At 39.0% G+C, this 14,358-nt stretch overlaps 1 protein-coding gene across 4 annotated transcripts in view; it reads left to right on the forward strand.

The window, feature by feature from the left end:
* Window positions 1–725: 725 nt before the first annotated feature.
* The window catches only part of LOC309709867 (protein FAM222A-like), a 32,351-nt gene continuing 18,718 nt past the window's right edge, over window positions 726–14,358 (forward strand). For 2 of the 4 annotated variants that reach the window (XM_082538769.1, XM_082538770.1), the window contains exon 1: window positions 726–894. The gene's annotated coding sequence lies outside the window, so the exon portion shown is untranslated. Of the gene's footprint in view, window positions 895–9,731; window positions 10,090–14,358 lie in introns of those variants that run through there. The other 2 variants (XM_082538768.1, XM_082538767.1) reach the window with 2 other exon arrangements.

Raw genomic sequence — 14,358 nt, forward strand, 5'->3', positions numbered from 1 at the left:
GACCATCTTAACCTTGCCTCATGACTTTCTCTCCAAACTGCTCAACCTAAGCTGTCCATCTGATATACTCGGTGTAGGCTCTTTACCTTACAATATAAATAACATTTCCGGTGATTGCTGTTATATAAAATTGAATTGAATTGAACTGAATTGAAGAATATTACAAATGAATTAATAAAGTGAAATGGCAAAATTGACTCTGGCCAATACTGAAATTAAACTATGTACAAAACCTGAAAATATGGAAAAATACAAAATTAGAATAAATCTATGTCCTACTTGACATTTGAAATGTCTAGTACCTGCAATATCAAAACTGAAAACAAAAGAATGTTTTTTCTTTTGTTTCCTTGCTTTTTGGTTGTGTTTGTGCATATTAGGTGACGGGGGAAAGGACTAATGGGCACTAGGGATGGGTATGAGAGCAATAAACAAGGCCGGTTGTGAATTGGTTTGGCATAAAATTTAAGGAATGGACTTTTTATATTGACAGTGCCATATTAAAATGCTCCCCACCCAATTCAGTGAGAAATAACACTAACAGTACTGACAATAATTGCACTTTTTCTTTAAACATCAGTGCATTGCTCCAAATGCACAAATACAATGAGTGTTATATGCTATATGCAGGATACAAAAAAAACCAGAACATGGCTGTAAAAGCATTCTAATGCCAGCAGATGGCGACCTGCTGCAATAAGAATGAATTCTTCTGAGCACAGAAAAGCATTTTTGAGTTAACATGAGGAGCTTGACTCGAGTCAACGTGAGCACTGTGGCAAATAAACAGAAGCATAAAAGGCCTTTTGTACTTTGTCCCTTCGCTGCTGCAGATATCTTCGACAAGGTCAATTTTCTCTCAGGAACAACAACCCATCTGAATGTTTATGTGCGGTAAGTGATCATCTTCACTATTAACGTGCTTTGGGTTGTGCAAGCCCTTAAGCAATAAGTCTCTTATTGGCTTGTTATAGAGAGTTATTAGGTTTGCCCCGCGGCCCCCGCTGGTATTTAATTACCCTTGCACTCTCTCCTTTTCATCACGACGTGGATGATGGCTGCCATTGCCAGTAGGTGAAAGAGGAGACTTCACCAGACCTTAATTAGTTCATTTGCCTCTGCCTGCCAGGCACAGATGGAGCTCTTTATTACTGTCACTGCCAGGCTCATTCTGCTATGATGATGAGTGTCTTAAGAGGAAGAGCTTGACATCCTAAAATGACACGATGACATGGCCAAAACAGAATCGGTTCAACAAACTAACCAAAAGCAGTTCTATTTTAGCCAGTTCATCATGGAGCAAGCCTACCATATTATAGTCTCATCCCTATGAGATCACAGTGTAAAGATAAAATCTAACCACCTATAAGGTTTCACTTTAGTCTTTCTGTTTATTCTTCAATAAGGCCTTTTTGTTTGGGGTGTGCTTGCAGTTTCATGCCTTTAATAATTGTATGTCTGTTTATTTAATCAGGTAAAAATCTCACCCAGACTGAAACGCTTTATTTAAAGTGAGAAGGCAGCAGAGATTTTAATAAATATAACTAAATAAACAAATACAACTGGCACACATGACAGCTTTATTTGTTAATTTTATAAGAAAGTGAACAAAACAACAAAAGCATACATTATAACATAACTGTTTTCCTCCTTTAAAACAGGCATAAACTCCCTCAGACAAACCACTTCTCCTTCCATAGAAAAAGGGGCAACATATTTAAAAACTTATTTTTCCTTATTCTGATTCTGTGGTATATAAAAAACAACCAATGGGAAAGTATGTGGACATAGAGGGATGAGTGTACAGAGAACAGTGATGTACATGATTGATGCTATCCAGCCTCTTTAGTTTAGATGCTGTGATTTCAGCAGATGTCTGTATGGTTACAAACATTAGAATACTGTACATAGATACATATTTGTATATTTGTGTCCCAAGTAGTTCTTAACATCATCATTATCTTGGCGCCAACACATAAAAATACAACATCAGTATACAATCCTTTATGGGGTTAATGTCACACTTCCCTATTGCCTATACAGAAACCAGTCAATTTCATTGGTCAGACTGGGTGATCTGGATTAAATCAAAAGAAAAGAAATCATTCTAACTACAATGACAGTGATAATTTTAGCAGTAAATAGAAAAGGATAAATGAAGGTAGAACAAAACAAAACAAAATTTCCATCAGGAACAATTAGTTTTTTTTTTTTAAAGATATTAAAGGGGAGTCTGTGTAATTAAATTCATATTAATTCATCTTTAGTCCTGACATGAGTCATTATTCAGTGAAACGGTTCATAATGCATCCAGTCTTGGGATAACTCAAGAATATTCTGGTAAGATAGATTTAAGTGATCATCCACAATATTAATAATGTGCAGATCTCTTCTGTATCTTGACTCTGACCAGTTTGGGCATTGACACAGGATCTCTGTGGGTGTCTTTCACCAGGGGCTAATTTTACCAAAATAGACTTTGACTATGGTGCAAATAAACCAAAATAGTCATGTGTCTAAATTAATCCATTGCGCTGACTTTCTCGAGCAAGACTGGTACACTGTTTTTGTTGCACAGACTTACTTCAGAGAAGAAATCTAGCAGCTAACCACTCAGCTATGTTTACTGCGGCAGGAAATGTTTGTCTTTTGGAAGAATTCAACAGTTTAAAGGTCCTTTTAGATGCTGCCTTATTTCCCAGCAGGTCACCCCCGCGGATGGATCCACGTATTTGATTTGACACCGGTTTTAACCCTCCCATTTATCTGTGTTCGGGACTGGCACAAGGAGTCCACCAGCTTGTAACCCCCTCCTGGATGAATTCAGCAGTAGACAGTAGTAAACAAAGAGTGTAACCATGAAAAGGATAAGAACAAGTAATGACAGCAACAGTAAACAGTGCAGGAAACTTCCTGTTACATAAAATCTCAGCGCAGTGCAAACCTGTAGCAAAGCTTTGATGCTGTGGTTTGCTAATGGAGGTGGGCAGACTACTTCTGTCATTTACTTAGTGAGCTTAAGGATAGCTTTAGTGGGCAAACAACAACACCTGACAATAAAATGTACTTTTCAAAACTGCTGTACTTTTTCACTGAGTTACCACTGTCTCTGAAACATCTTTCTCTTCTTGCTCTTGCCGGGAGTCACATATTTTGACTCTCGTTTTCTGCTTTTAGGTTTTAGAGTCACATCAGACATCGGTCTTAGGCTTGAGTTAGGTAAGGGTTGGGAAGGGTGTGTGGGGGTGGTGGGGTGGTGGGGTGGGGGTTCTACCCCTCTCACTAGCTTAGGTCCTTCTCATGAATACTTGATTGAGTTGGGATCTGTTGGAGTTTGGCAGCTGGATAAATTCTTTGAGCCATTAGTAAACGTTTTGTGGTGCTCTATCTTACTGGTGGAGGCCATATGGAGATGTGCTTTGCCTCCAACAATGTTTAGTAGAGTGTTTTTTAAATCTGTCAAAGGCTCTTATAAAGTAGGCAAATATACACTATATCCAGACTGCTAGATTATAGAAAATAAGATAAGATAAGATAACCTTTATTAGTCCCACACGTGGGAAATTTGTTTTGTCACAGCAGGAAGTGGACAGTGCAAAAGTTATGACGCAAAAATTAGAATACAATAAGAATAAATACAGTACACAAATGGTTCATGAATAGAGTAATGTACATCTACTCTATACTTATGCTCTCTTAAGAAAGCACGCTGGTGGTGGATAATGGGTTAGGATTTCTGGATGATCCTTTTGCAAGCAGTTATGGGGCCAACTTCAGGATCAGGATCCCATGTTTAGCTACAGAGGAACATCGTTTGCGTCTTTAGCACGAACTAAAAGTGGATTTTCAATTTAGCGGCCTGTGATTAACTAGAAAACTATTTCCCATCTATAAATTCACTGCTCAAAACAGGGACATCAGTTGGCATGGTAACCTCATTTCCCATCTGCAGGCCTCATTCATACTGAAAAATGACACTCCGGCAGCTCTCAAGAAACAATTCAATATTCCTGCCGTAACAGCAGGTCAGAGTATGTCTTCTCTAAATCTTGGTCATGGTGTATATCTTTCTTAGGAAATAACAAATGGCATGTTTAGAAAGGCTTTAATTTGCAGTGAATATGATTTCAATTGATTGATTAGTGTATACAGTGCTGAGTGCAGGAGTGTGTTAAGTATTGACAAATTTATATCTAGAATGGTCTTTGGCATCTTATTCGACTTCTGGAAATGAAAACACTGAAAACTCTGTGTTGGATCATGGCAGACTTTGACATATTGGGTAAAATACTTGCAGAAAGTCAGTTCCTTAAAGCTTGCTGGAAACGCATACAAGGAAATTGGGTAGCCTTTATTAACGTTAGATCTCATTTTCAGATAAATGGATGTGTAAATATAACAAGCTGTGGTTTTACTGGAGCTTAAGATCAGGACTATTTCTTGGCCAGTTGCAGTGACTTTCTGTAGTCTTTAGAGGCCATTAGAAGTTACTGGCAGCAATCAAAGACATTCGGAAACTGTTGACTCATATAGGATAGGGTGTCATATATTATAAATGTTGTTAATACAAACAAATGTATAAAGAAACCGTTTTAAATAGCTCTGTATAGCATTATTATCTCTTTGACTTTCAGTTTCAGTCTACTGACCTTGAAGAAGAGATCAGAGGTCAAATGTGACAGGATTTGGTGGTGGTAATAATATAAAAGTATGACTGTACCCAACAGCCACTTAGTTAATATATTGTATGTTCACACTACAGTTACAACAAGTTACAAAACAACAATGTCTCTAAATAGTTGCTAAAGTTTTCCTCAAGTAGTCTTCAAAATCGTTCCTGGGCTTGTATACATGAAAGTGTAATGCTTGTCATGGTGACAAGCAGTGGCACGCTTCTGCAGTGGTTAGCATTGATGACTCACAAAAAGAAGGTCCTCGATTTGAATCCACCAACTTGCTTGGCATCTCTGTGAAATCTGGATGTTCTCGGGTTGGTTATTCTAAATTGGCCACAGGTGTAAGTGCTCTGTTATCCATGCAATATACTGGTGAACTGTACAAGATGCAATCCCGGGACAACTAGGATAGGCTCCAGCACCCTCCATGACCCCATATTTGATAAGCAAATAAGAAAATGAATGGAAAAGAAAAGAATTTGAAATGTTCGTGACATTGTAGATTCATATTGCCAGCTTGTGCACAAAGATTAGAGTGTGTTCTTGTAGGCATTACTGACTCCGATCAAAATGCATCTGTTTAAAAGAGGCAAGCCTTTCAAGCCTCTTAATATAACGTACTGCACGAATACAACAGATGGAGAAGATAGAACTTTACTCTCAGTAGATGTAGAAAAGGATACTGTAGATAGCCCTGCTTGATGCTCTGAATAACAATGTTATTTCAGCATTTAATATTAGTAGCTTAGTAGCTTTGCCACCCTTATTGTTTAAACTAACCACAGAACCCATTGTTATGTTGCTGTGGCACACAAGAATATTTCTGGTACACACACGAATATCTTTGCTGTTAAGACTGGTCAGATGCACACATTGCATAGCTCCATTTGAAGATGCTGTTCGAGGTATTCTTGAGGTATAATTACAACTTCCAGATTATTTTCATTTTTCTAAATTTTCTTTCATTTTGTTAAACAAATAAAAGGGGCAGAAATTAATACCCCTCCAAAATTGTTGTACCTGGTCCAAATCTTTGCTCTTGCCATTTTCCTCCTTTACTACATTTTTGGCATTTGTGTGACAATTTTATTGTGAAATGATAGATGAAACAGGCTACAACTAACATTGCTATACCTGGCAAATTACATTGTTTTTCAGTGGTACTATTGGGCTGCACAGCTGCAGACTATAATGTATTACTTCTCCCTAAAGCCAACCCAGCATGGGTCGACACTGAATCATCTTAACTTATTCCTGAACTAAGACTAAGACACATGTACTCTGCAAATATTAAAAAGCTGAGAGAGGAAACACCTGATCCATTAGATATTGATACTATTATAATCTGGTGTACCATTTCTTCAGTTTCTGGTTATAGCCTAGCATGGGATAATAATGACTTTAAACCTGGAAAAATGGACGAAGGCATCTACCTGTAGCCCACCAACAGATGGTATGTTTCAAAATGATAACTTAATCATCACCTAGATTACTGCTTGCGACAGGCACCACTTGTGGGGGCTCTGAGCCCTTGCAGGTGGGATGCAGACAATGAGGTGAAAAACATGACGTGAAGTAAACCAACAATTGCCTTTACTGACAGCTCCATCCATCCATCTATCCAGCCAACCAAAATTGTAAACGTAGAAAAGTACAAAAAGCAGAATTCCAGAATGAGGAGATTGACACATGAAAAACAACTGAGAGGATTCATTAGCAGGATCTAACAAAGGAAAAGGGAAGGAGAGGACTGTAGATACACAAAGGACTAATTTAAAGCATGACCAAAACATTAACACTTAAGACATGAAAGCTAGAAAGTTAAGATCACAGGAATGCTCATTGCATTGCTTCTTGTTCTTTGCTAGCTTCAACAAAAATATTGTAGTTTTGGAACAACTTTAAATATCCTCTGAAGTATACATGTAATGTGACAAGATAATGACTTTAATGTGCACAATTTTTGTTTAACTTTATTCTTTTTTTTCTTGTGTGGGTGTGCTAGTTTAGTCTTTAATTCAGTGTTACTTGCTATAACCCCAAATCAAACAACAATCTCTTTATACTCTGGTGAACAGCAGAAAAAAAACAATTTGATTTTTAATGCATTATGGCACCAATTCAAAGCAACAGGGGTCTTAAGGTGATTTATATTACAAGCAAAAGACCTTTCAGTATTAGAGAGATGACCCCCAACAATTAGACAACCTTATTTGAGCAAGCTCCAGGTAACACTGGGAAAGAATTCCCTTTAACAGAAGAGAACATAAAGAGACAAGGACAAAGCACAGACTATGGAAGAAAGAGGAACATTTTTAATGACATGCAGATGTGGTCTATAATTCACAGGAGAAGAGGTACTCGTTGCATCATGGGGGGTAGCCAAGCCTATAACTGTTTCTTTAAAATGCCTTGTTCACTCATCAGAGACACTTACGGTGAAACACTCCTGACATTTTCCTCGCCACATTACAAAAAAGACGTGGTAATAAAAACATTTAAAATCCCTCCTTCCTGTATGTTGCAGTGAGCAGTGAAAAAGTGACACTGAGCCATGATGTGCAATTCCAAGGCCCTGAAAGTGAGACAGCTAAATAATATTAAACTCCTACTTTAATCCCTTACACATGTACATTTCCTACTATGTTATATCACTGTAAAAGGCTTATATTGTTTGACACAATCTCTAGATACTTCAAACAAGCACACTTGCATAGACACATAAAAATGCACAGGTACATTTACCTCCCCTCTATAATGCAATCACCTCATGCAGTCATGTCATTAGACTTACAGCATGTTCATTGTGGCAGCCACTGGGCACTATGATTAGATTTAGGCTGGGTGAGTAGTCAAGCATTGATTGTCATTTCTATCTGAATATGTCATATACCTCATGTCCTTAAGGGTAACAAGACACAAGGCTATTATACTGATAAATGCTCTAATTTTAAATGTGTACCTCAGGGAGCAAAATGTATAACATAAAGCAGAAACACAGTCTGGCACACACTGTTATTCCACTTCCTACAACATCTATATTTGCATTTCAAGATCTAGATTAACTGGTTTCAAATAAACTTACAGTTCTGCTGGTGTTGAATTACTGCAATAACGATGGCTCCATTCAGCGCAGTAAACTGTGTTAATCCCAGCTTTTTAAATGTAGCTATTGGCAGCATTTTAGGAGAAGAATGCACCACTCGAGTGCTACCTTTCAACGTTTCCGATCCAGCAGTCATAGCGAACTAAAATCTTCTTACACTGACAAATACAACTGGTATTAAAAAAAACAAAAACAAAACAAAAAGTAAATTCCTCCTCACTAACAGTTAAAAAAATATGAGCCATCAGTCCAGACAGTCCCAGTGAAAATGCAAAATAACTCAGCTGTGAGAGTCCAGACGCTTTTCTGTCCAAGCTCCTGAGACAACTCAGCTGTAGTTGTCTCAACCTTTGTTGTAGTAGTAGTAGCAATAGTAGTAAAATTAGTTTGCTAATGCTTCAGGTACATTAATCTGATTATTTGCATTGGAAATGTATTCCTGTGCATTTTAAATTCGCCTTCTTTGATGTGTTGTAGATTGTCATGAGCTTATGTTGAAAACAGGCTTTTATCTCTGAACTGATGAGTCCTGACTTTTTTAAAGGTTACAGTTTGTGATATTCTCCCATATTTTACAGTGTATCTGTTGTCTCTCAGTCATTACCTGACAGTGTTAAGTAAAGGGTATTTTCTGTTTACCTTAAAGTTACCGAACAGTTTCAGATGTATAAAAGATGCATTCAGATGCATTCATTAGAAAATCCCCGACACCATAAAGTAGTTTCGTCTTATTCAAATAGCCTACAATAGCTTTACAAACTAACAACAATAATGACAGCACAATGACTTTGTAATAATAAGCTCATTATACACTCACAGATACATTACAGTTGTCTTCATGTTACTTTAGCAAGGCTGAATGTGTTCTGGGTTTGTGATAGTCTAGCTGAAGAAAATAGTGTGTGTGTGTGTGTGTGTGTGTGTGTGTGTGTGTGTGTGTGTGTGTGTGTGTGTGTGTGTGTGTGTGTGTGTGTGTGTGAGAGAGAGAGAGAGAGAGACACGGAGAGACACGGAGAGAGAATGTGAGATGCTGTATTTGCTCCAGTACAACATGTTGGTAAGTACAAAATAGTGCCTACCATAGGGTTGTTTCACCTGTGACTTTTAAATGATGCCCAGATGATACCAAGGAGCATAAAGTGTGTCAGGAAAGTATCCCCCACACTATTACACCACCAACAGCAGCTTGAACTATTAATTCAAAGCAGGATGGATTCATGCTTTCATGTTGTCCACGTCAAATTCTGCCCCTTCCATCTAAATGTTACGGCAGAAATTGAGACCATGCAACATTTTACCGGTCTTCTACTGACAGGAGTGGCACCCCGTGTGGTCTTCTCCTTCAAGGTTTGATGCATTGTGATTTCAGCGCTGGTCTTTTGCATATGCCGTGGTTGTAACAAGTGGATGTTTGAGTTATTATTGCCTTCCTACCAGCTTGAATCAGTCTTTTCTTTGACTTGTAATGTCAAAAGGCATTTTCATCCAGAGAACTGCCACATAGGAATACCACAGGATAGTTTCTCTTTTTCAGACTATTCTCTGTAAACCCTAGTGATAGCTGCAGGTTGTTAGTTTCTAAACCACCACCATATAGATGACCCGTGAATAACAATCTAGGTGTATAATATATAGCTTTTGGACAGAGGACACCTACTTGCAGTTCTCCTCCTGAACACCTAATCTAATAAAGGGTTGATTAAGCACTGCTAACTGGATAAGCTGCAGAAAAAACCCGTCTGGAATCCTGGTGTGTAGCTCTCTTGATCGATCAGATGTGCTTGTGTAAAGACCGAAAACTTACATTTGTTCTGGGCCAACACACGGGACGCTCTTCCCCTTTAAATCTTTCCGCTAAACGGGAACGTGCTTCCTTTGACTGGTTTGGGATCGCGACAGCGGCCGCCCTCTCTCGCGCACGATTGGCCGAGCCGTGGGAATATTCAAATGAAGCTTTGATTGATTGGCCCGGAGCCGGTTTCAACAGTGCAGAGGACTCATTTTCATTCCGACATCACTCTCCGTGGTTCACACGGCTCGGTTAGGCTTGCTGACATGATACGCAAGCGATGGCAAGGAAAACCTAATCGGTGAAATTATCTCCCACACCAGCGGCGAATATGTCGAGGAAGTGCAGTTAACGGAGCCAGCTTTATCAATGGATATTCTTCCCGGGGTTTCAGGCGCTCATCGCGAATTCTGTGGCGAGATTGCTTTTGCAGAGGAAATACGCCTTCCGAGCAGGAGAACAACCAATCAGCCGTGGCGAACCAAAGATAAACAAGCCTTATGATAAGACAAAACTCTGTAAGACATCGATCACGTTTCCCCTTTTTCCTCTATAATAATGTTTCATCTCCTCTGTGGGGACTCCTGTGAAATGTTTGTTTTTTAGTTTTTTTCAGTAATTTAGTTTGCCATGCATTTGTGCCAGTCAGACTGCCTCTACTCTAATTATGTCTCTGTGTGTGTGTGTGTGTGTGTGTGTGTGTGTGTGTGTGTGTGTGTGTGTGTGTGTGTGTAGTATTTAACAATAACGGAGTGAGAAAGGAAATAAGGTTCGTACGGGCGCTTCAGCGTGTAATGCCAGCATTGATTTTAGGTTGACAGCGCTGAATTGGTGAAAGATGCCCAGTGCGCACTAATAGGATAGGAGCGTCTCGCCCTTACTGTATATCATTATAGCTGTGTATCATATCTATTGGCCAGTGTGCATTCATCAGAGCGGAGGTCGCTCATTTGTTTTCGTCTTAAACAATAATATATAGTATTTACTAGCTCCAACATGTATTTAACGAGTAATTGTAGAAAATATAGGAGGCACGTGATTTTTATTTTATTTCAAGACACAAAACATTTTTAAATTTTTAGTCTTTTTTTCCTATAGAGGCGTTATGGTGTAAGTAAATATCAGTCGGCACATCCATGAATGGGATGAAGGCTTTGAAAGGCGCTTTATATGTCAGCATCTCAGTGGATATGGGAAGTGCTTTGAAGTATATTATCGGTCATTCATGGCTGCCTCAGAAGGTTTCCATTTCTATTGTCTAGAAGCCGGAGGTGGGATCATCGCACCTCACTGCACCGGTGGCAGCCGAGGTTGAAGGTTAGCCGCAGCGGAGTTCCTAAAGATTATTGGCCAGGTGTGAAATTCTACCCTGCATGCTTTTCCTGCTTGGGCCAGATCCTTTATTACCCAGAGAGATGGGGTGTCACAGCTTAGCACCAGAGGCAGAGAAGAAAAGCCAGCAATTTGGTGTTTTATTATCATCTTCTTTTTCTTCTGGCTGTTTCCAGAGCAAAAGAGAAATATATGCCAACTCCCCTGGGTTTAGTTTAATAGGCTTTTCTGGGTCGTTTTTCTTCCTTATGGCTTTCCTATAAACATATTTAAATTATGACTTTCTGGCCTTTTATTTATTATAATGTCAGAGTGTATTGAAAATATTGCCGCCTGCTCATTTCCATCGCTTTTCTTTTCTCTCTGAAAGCTTCAGTTTGAAAATCTTACTTTCAGCTAACTAGCTGTAATTACGTGTTCACATGGTGTTTGCGTGTTTGAAGTATGTGTTGACCGAGTCCGAACTTGCTCGAGAGGCTTTTAATTTGCATTGTATCAGGAGCAGTCAGTGTGCAGGTAACCCCCATGGGGGTTTCCCTCTGATCTCACATCTCACACCCCAGCAGTAATTCCAGCTCTGTGAGGGAAAAGGGATTTGTCATTTGGCTGCCTGCTTCCCTTTGCTTTCTCAGGAGCGAAGCTGAGCTCTGATTTATTGTGAAATTTCCTCAGGCTGGCTCAATCTCCAGGCCTACCGAATTACTGAATGGAAGGAGCTGCTCGCTAGGAGAATGACCTTTTCTTGAAAGATTATTACTCAGGCAAGTGCAAGGACTAATTAAGGTCATGTCCTTTTTTTCTGCTATGTCATCCATTGACTGACTTTTCAGGGTACAGCGAATTTTCTGTGGTGTATCAGTCCATGGATGTGGAATGATAACATGAAGCAGATGACTTGGAAAATATATGGATGGGTGACAAACAAAACCTGATCCCTTCTCCTCTACAGTAAAGGGATCCAGTGGCCCCGTTGTGATGTGGATGGGATTTTTGTCCTCTTCTTTGTGTTTCCAGTAAAAAGTAGCCACACCCTACAATGCCCTGTCTTTATTGTCTTTTCTACTCAAAATAAGCCCATGCTTTACAAATTGAACACTGTGTTGTATCCAGTAAGACTTAAAGTAATGGCTGGGGTGATAAACGCATAAGAAAAGTGCTTACTGAAGCCATAAATGAAGTGAAAATTGGGGCGATTTTTTTGTAGGCTGCGCATTAATTGCTGTCTACTATCAGAAGAGTCGCCCCCTGCTGGTTAGTAGAAGGAGTTCAGATTTAACCAATTTCCAGACTGGCTTCTGATCCAGAAACTATTTTACAGCCTTACCAGTCGCCTGACTTCAAAGCACTGAAATACCTGTGGGACGTTATGGACTGTAAGTACTTTGCACAACCATCAGACTTGGAAGAATAGCAAGAATCAATGCCAAAGTGCACCGAGGCTGTTTGGTGGCACATGCTGGTCCGGCACTTTACTCGGTGCTATTTCATTTTTTTTCATTTGGTTTGTCATCTGTCTTCTGTGCACTCAACTTGTCCATTTCACTGGGATAATGTCAGTGGTTTTGTTGCTTAGCAATTTCTCCTGTGCACCCTTTGTAATCAGCTCTTTATCTGCTAGGAGATGTCAGGTGTAATTATGAGCAGCCTGTCATCTTTTGAAATTTGTCTAATTGGTCTTTTAATTCTAACAGGATGAAGGCTTAGTGAGACGTGGGCTGTGGGTTGAAGGTTAAGGACTGGGCCTCCTGAGGTTAGGGAGGAGGGAACCAGCCCTCCTAAGGTTGTTATTGTTTTGTCTACATACTGCTACTTGGTAATTATTTTTGATTAATGTAAAGCCAAATTTGAACTGATGCGTCATCATTTAGTCTGAAAAGAAAGGCTAAAGAAAGGCGGTGAGATGATGTCTTTATAAGCTGAACCAAAGATCAAAGACTCTTTTCTCATAGAGCATTTTAATGTTTCTGTGATGCATGGCAGAAAGCTTCTCATTAGGTTCATCTCCCGCATAAGAACCATACAGGCAGCATTTTCTCCACAGTTTTTAATGAGTTGTTTGTTTGCCCCGAAATTTTAATGGCTTGAAGGAATCAGTGACCCTTTACAATTTAGCAGTAAACTAAGAAGCCAGGAGACAGGACTTGGGAGAAGGTTGTTTGTCTAACATAAACTCATTTTTATCTTTTTTGTCATGGAATTGGAAGACTAAAAACAATCCTGCCTGTCCACGGTTTGGCAAACAGATGTCATGTTAAAATAATAGTCTTCATCTACTGACAAAATAGCTTATCTCTCCACAAAACCTACAGCTCACTCTCATTCACGATCTGTTATCTTTGAAGTCAGGGTTTTCTAAAGGCCAGGCTGCATACCCATAGCTCTTTGACAGTGTGTCTCAAGTGTGCATACTGGGATAAAGATAAGATAAAGCTCTGTTTAGCCTCTAATGCTGCTTTGGCATTGGCCAGTCTTTACCCAGTGTGCAGTGTGTTTCTTTTACCTTGGCACTGTGTGCACATAGACCATTTTGGGTCAGCCCAAGGCTTCCTGCTCAAAAAAAAAGGCTGTTTAAAAAGGTTTAGATTCGTGGCTGAATTTGTGCTTCACATCTTTATGTATAAAATGTCAGAATTACTGTTTTCCAAATAGTTAATTTAGTATTTAGACTTCTTTTTTTTCTTTTTACCTTTTTTCCCTAATACTAGCATTTCATGCTTGCACAAATGAAAGCTGAGCATAAAAGCAAAATTCTACATGTGTATAGGTTGTGTCGTGTAGATTAAATACAGACAGAAATGACCTATATTAACAGAAAAGTAAATGATTAATTGTTTGAGAAAAACGGTGACCCTCACAGATCGTCTGTTTCTATATCAAAGTCCTTCAAGAACCTCGAGCCTACCGTGGACTAGGTCTGGTCATTTGTTGACCAGCAGTTTCACTGGTCCCAGGACATAAATACAAACTACACATAAAAATCACCCAGTGAAATCTGAAAAACAAAGCTTGAAAAGTTTGATTGCTTTTCCCTGAAATGTAGTTTTAAAAAGTTGAATTAACTGTTTGTTTTTTTTACCCTGTAAATTATACTTCTACCACCATCCTTGCTGTTGCAGAACTCTTCCATAGATTTCAATTCAGGATTCTGCAATTTGGCCGTGGGCCAGTGTTAGCTATTTAATATTAGCTGGTCAATCTATTGGTATTGTCATGCCTGTTATATAAAATATTTTAAAAGTAAAGAAGAGACATATCAGTATTTGGTATCTATCTTAAAAATCTTGTATCAGTCAGACACATCTCTGGAAGTTAGAAATGTCAACTTGTGCTCAAAAAATGTTGTCGCTATTAGATAAAGGGAGGGTTAAAATTTGGTCATTTGAATTGTATGATTGTGGGATTTGCAAAAAAAAAAAGTCTGTGTTTAGAAGGAAAAAGTGATTTACATAAGAAAG

The sequence above is a fragment of the Aulonocara stuartgranti genome (assembly GCF_965226115.1).
Source record: "Aulonocara stuartgranti genome assembly, chromosome: 7".
NCBI classification, from domain to species: domain Eukaryota; kingdom Metazoa; phylum Chordata; class Actinopteri; order Cichliformes; family Cichlidae; genus Aulonocara; species Aulonocara stuartgranti.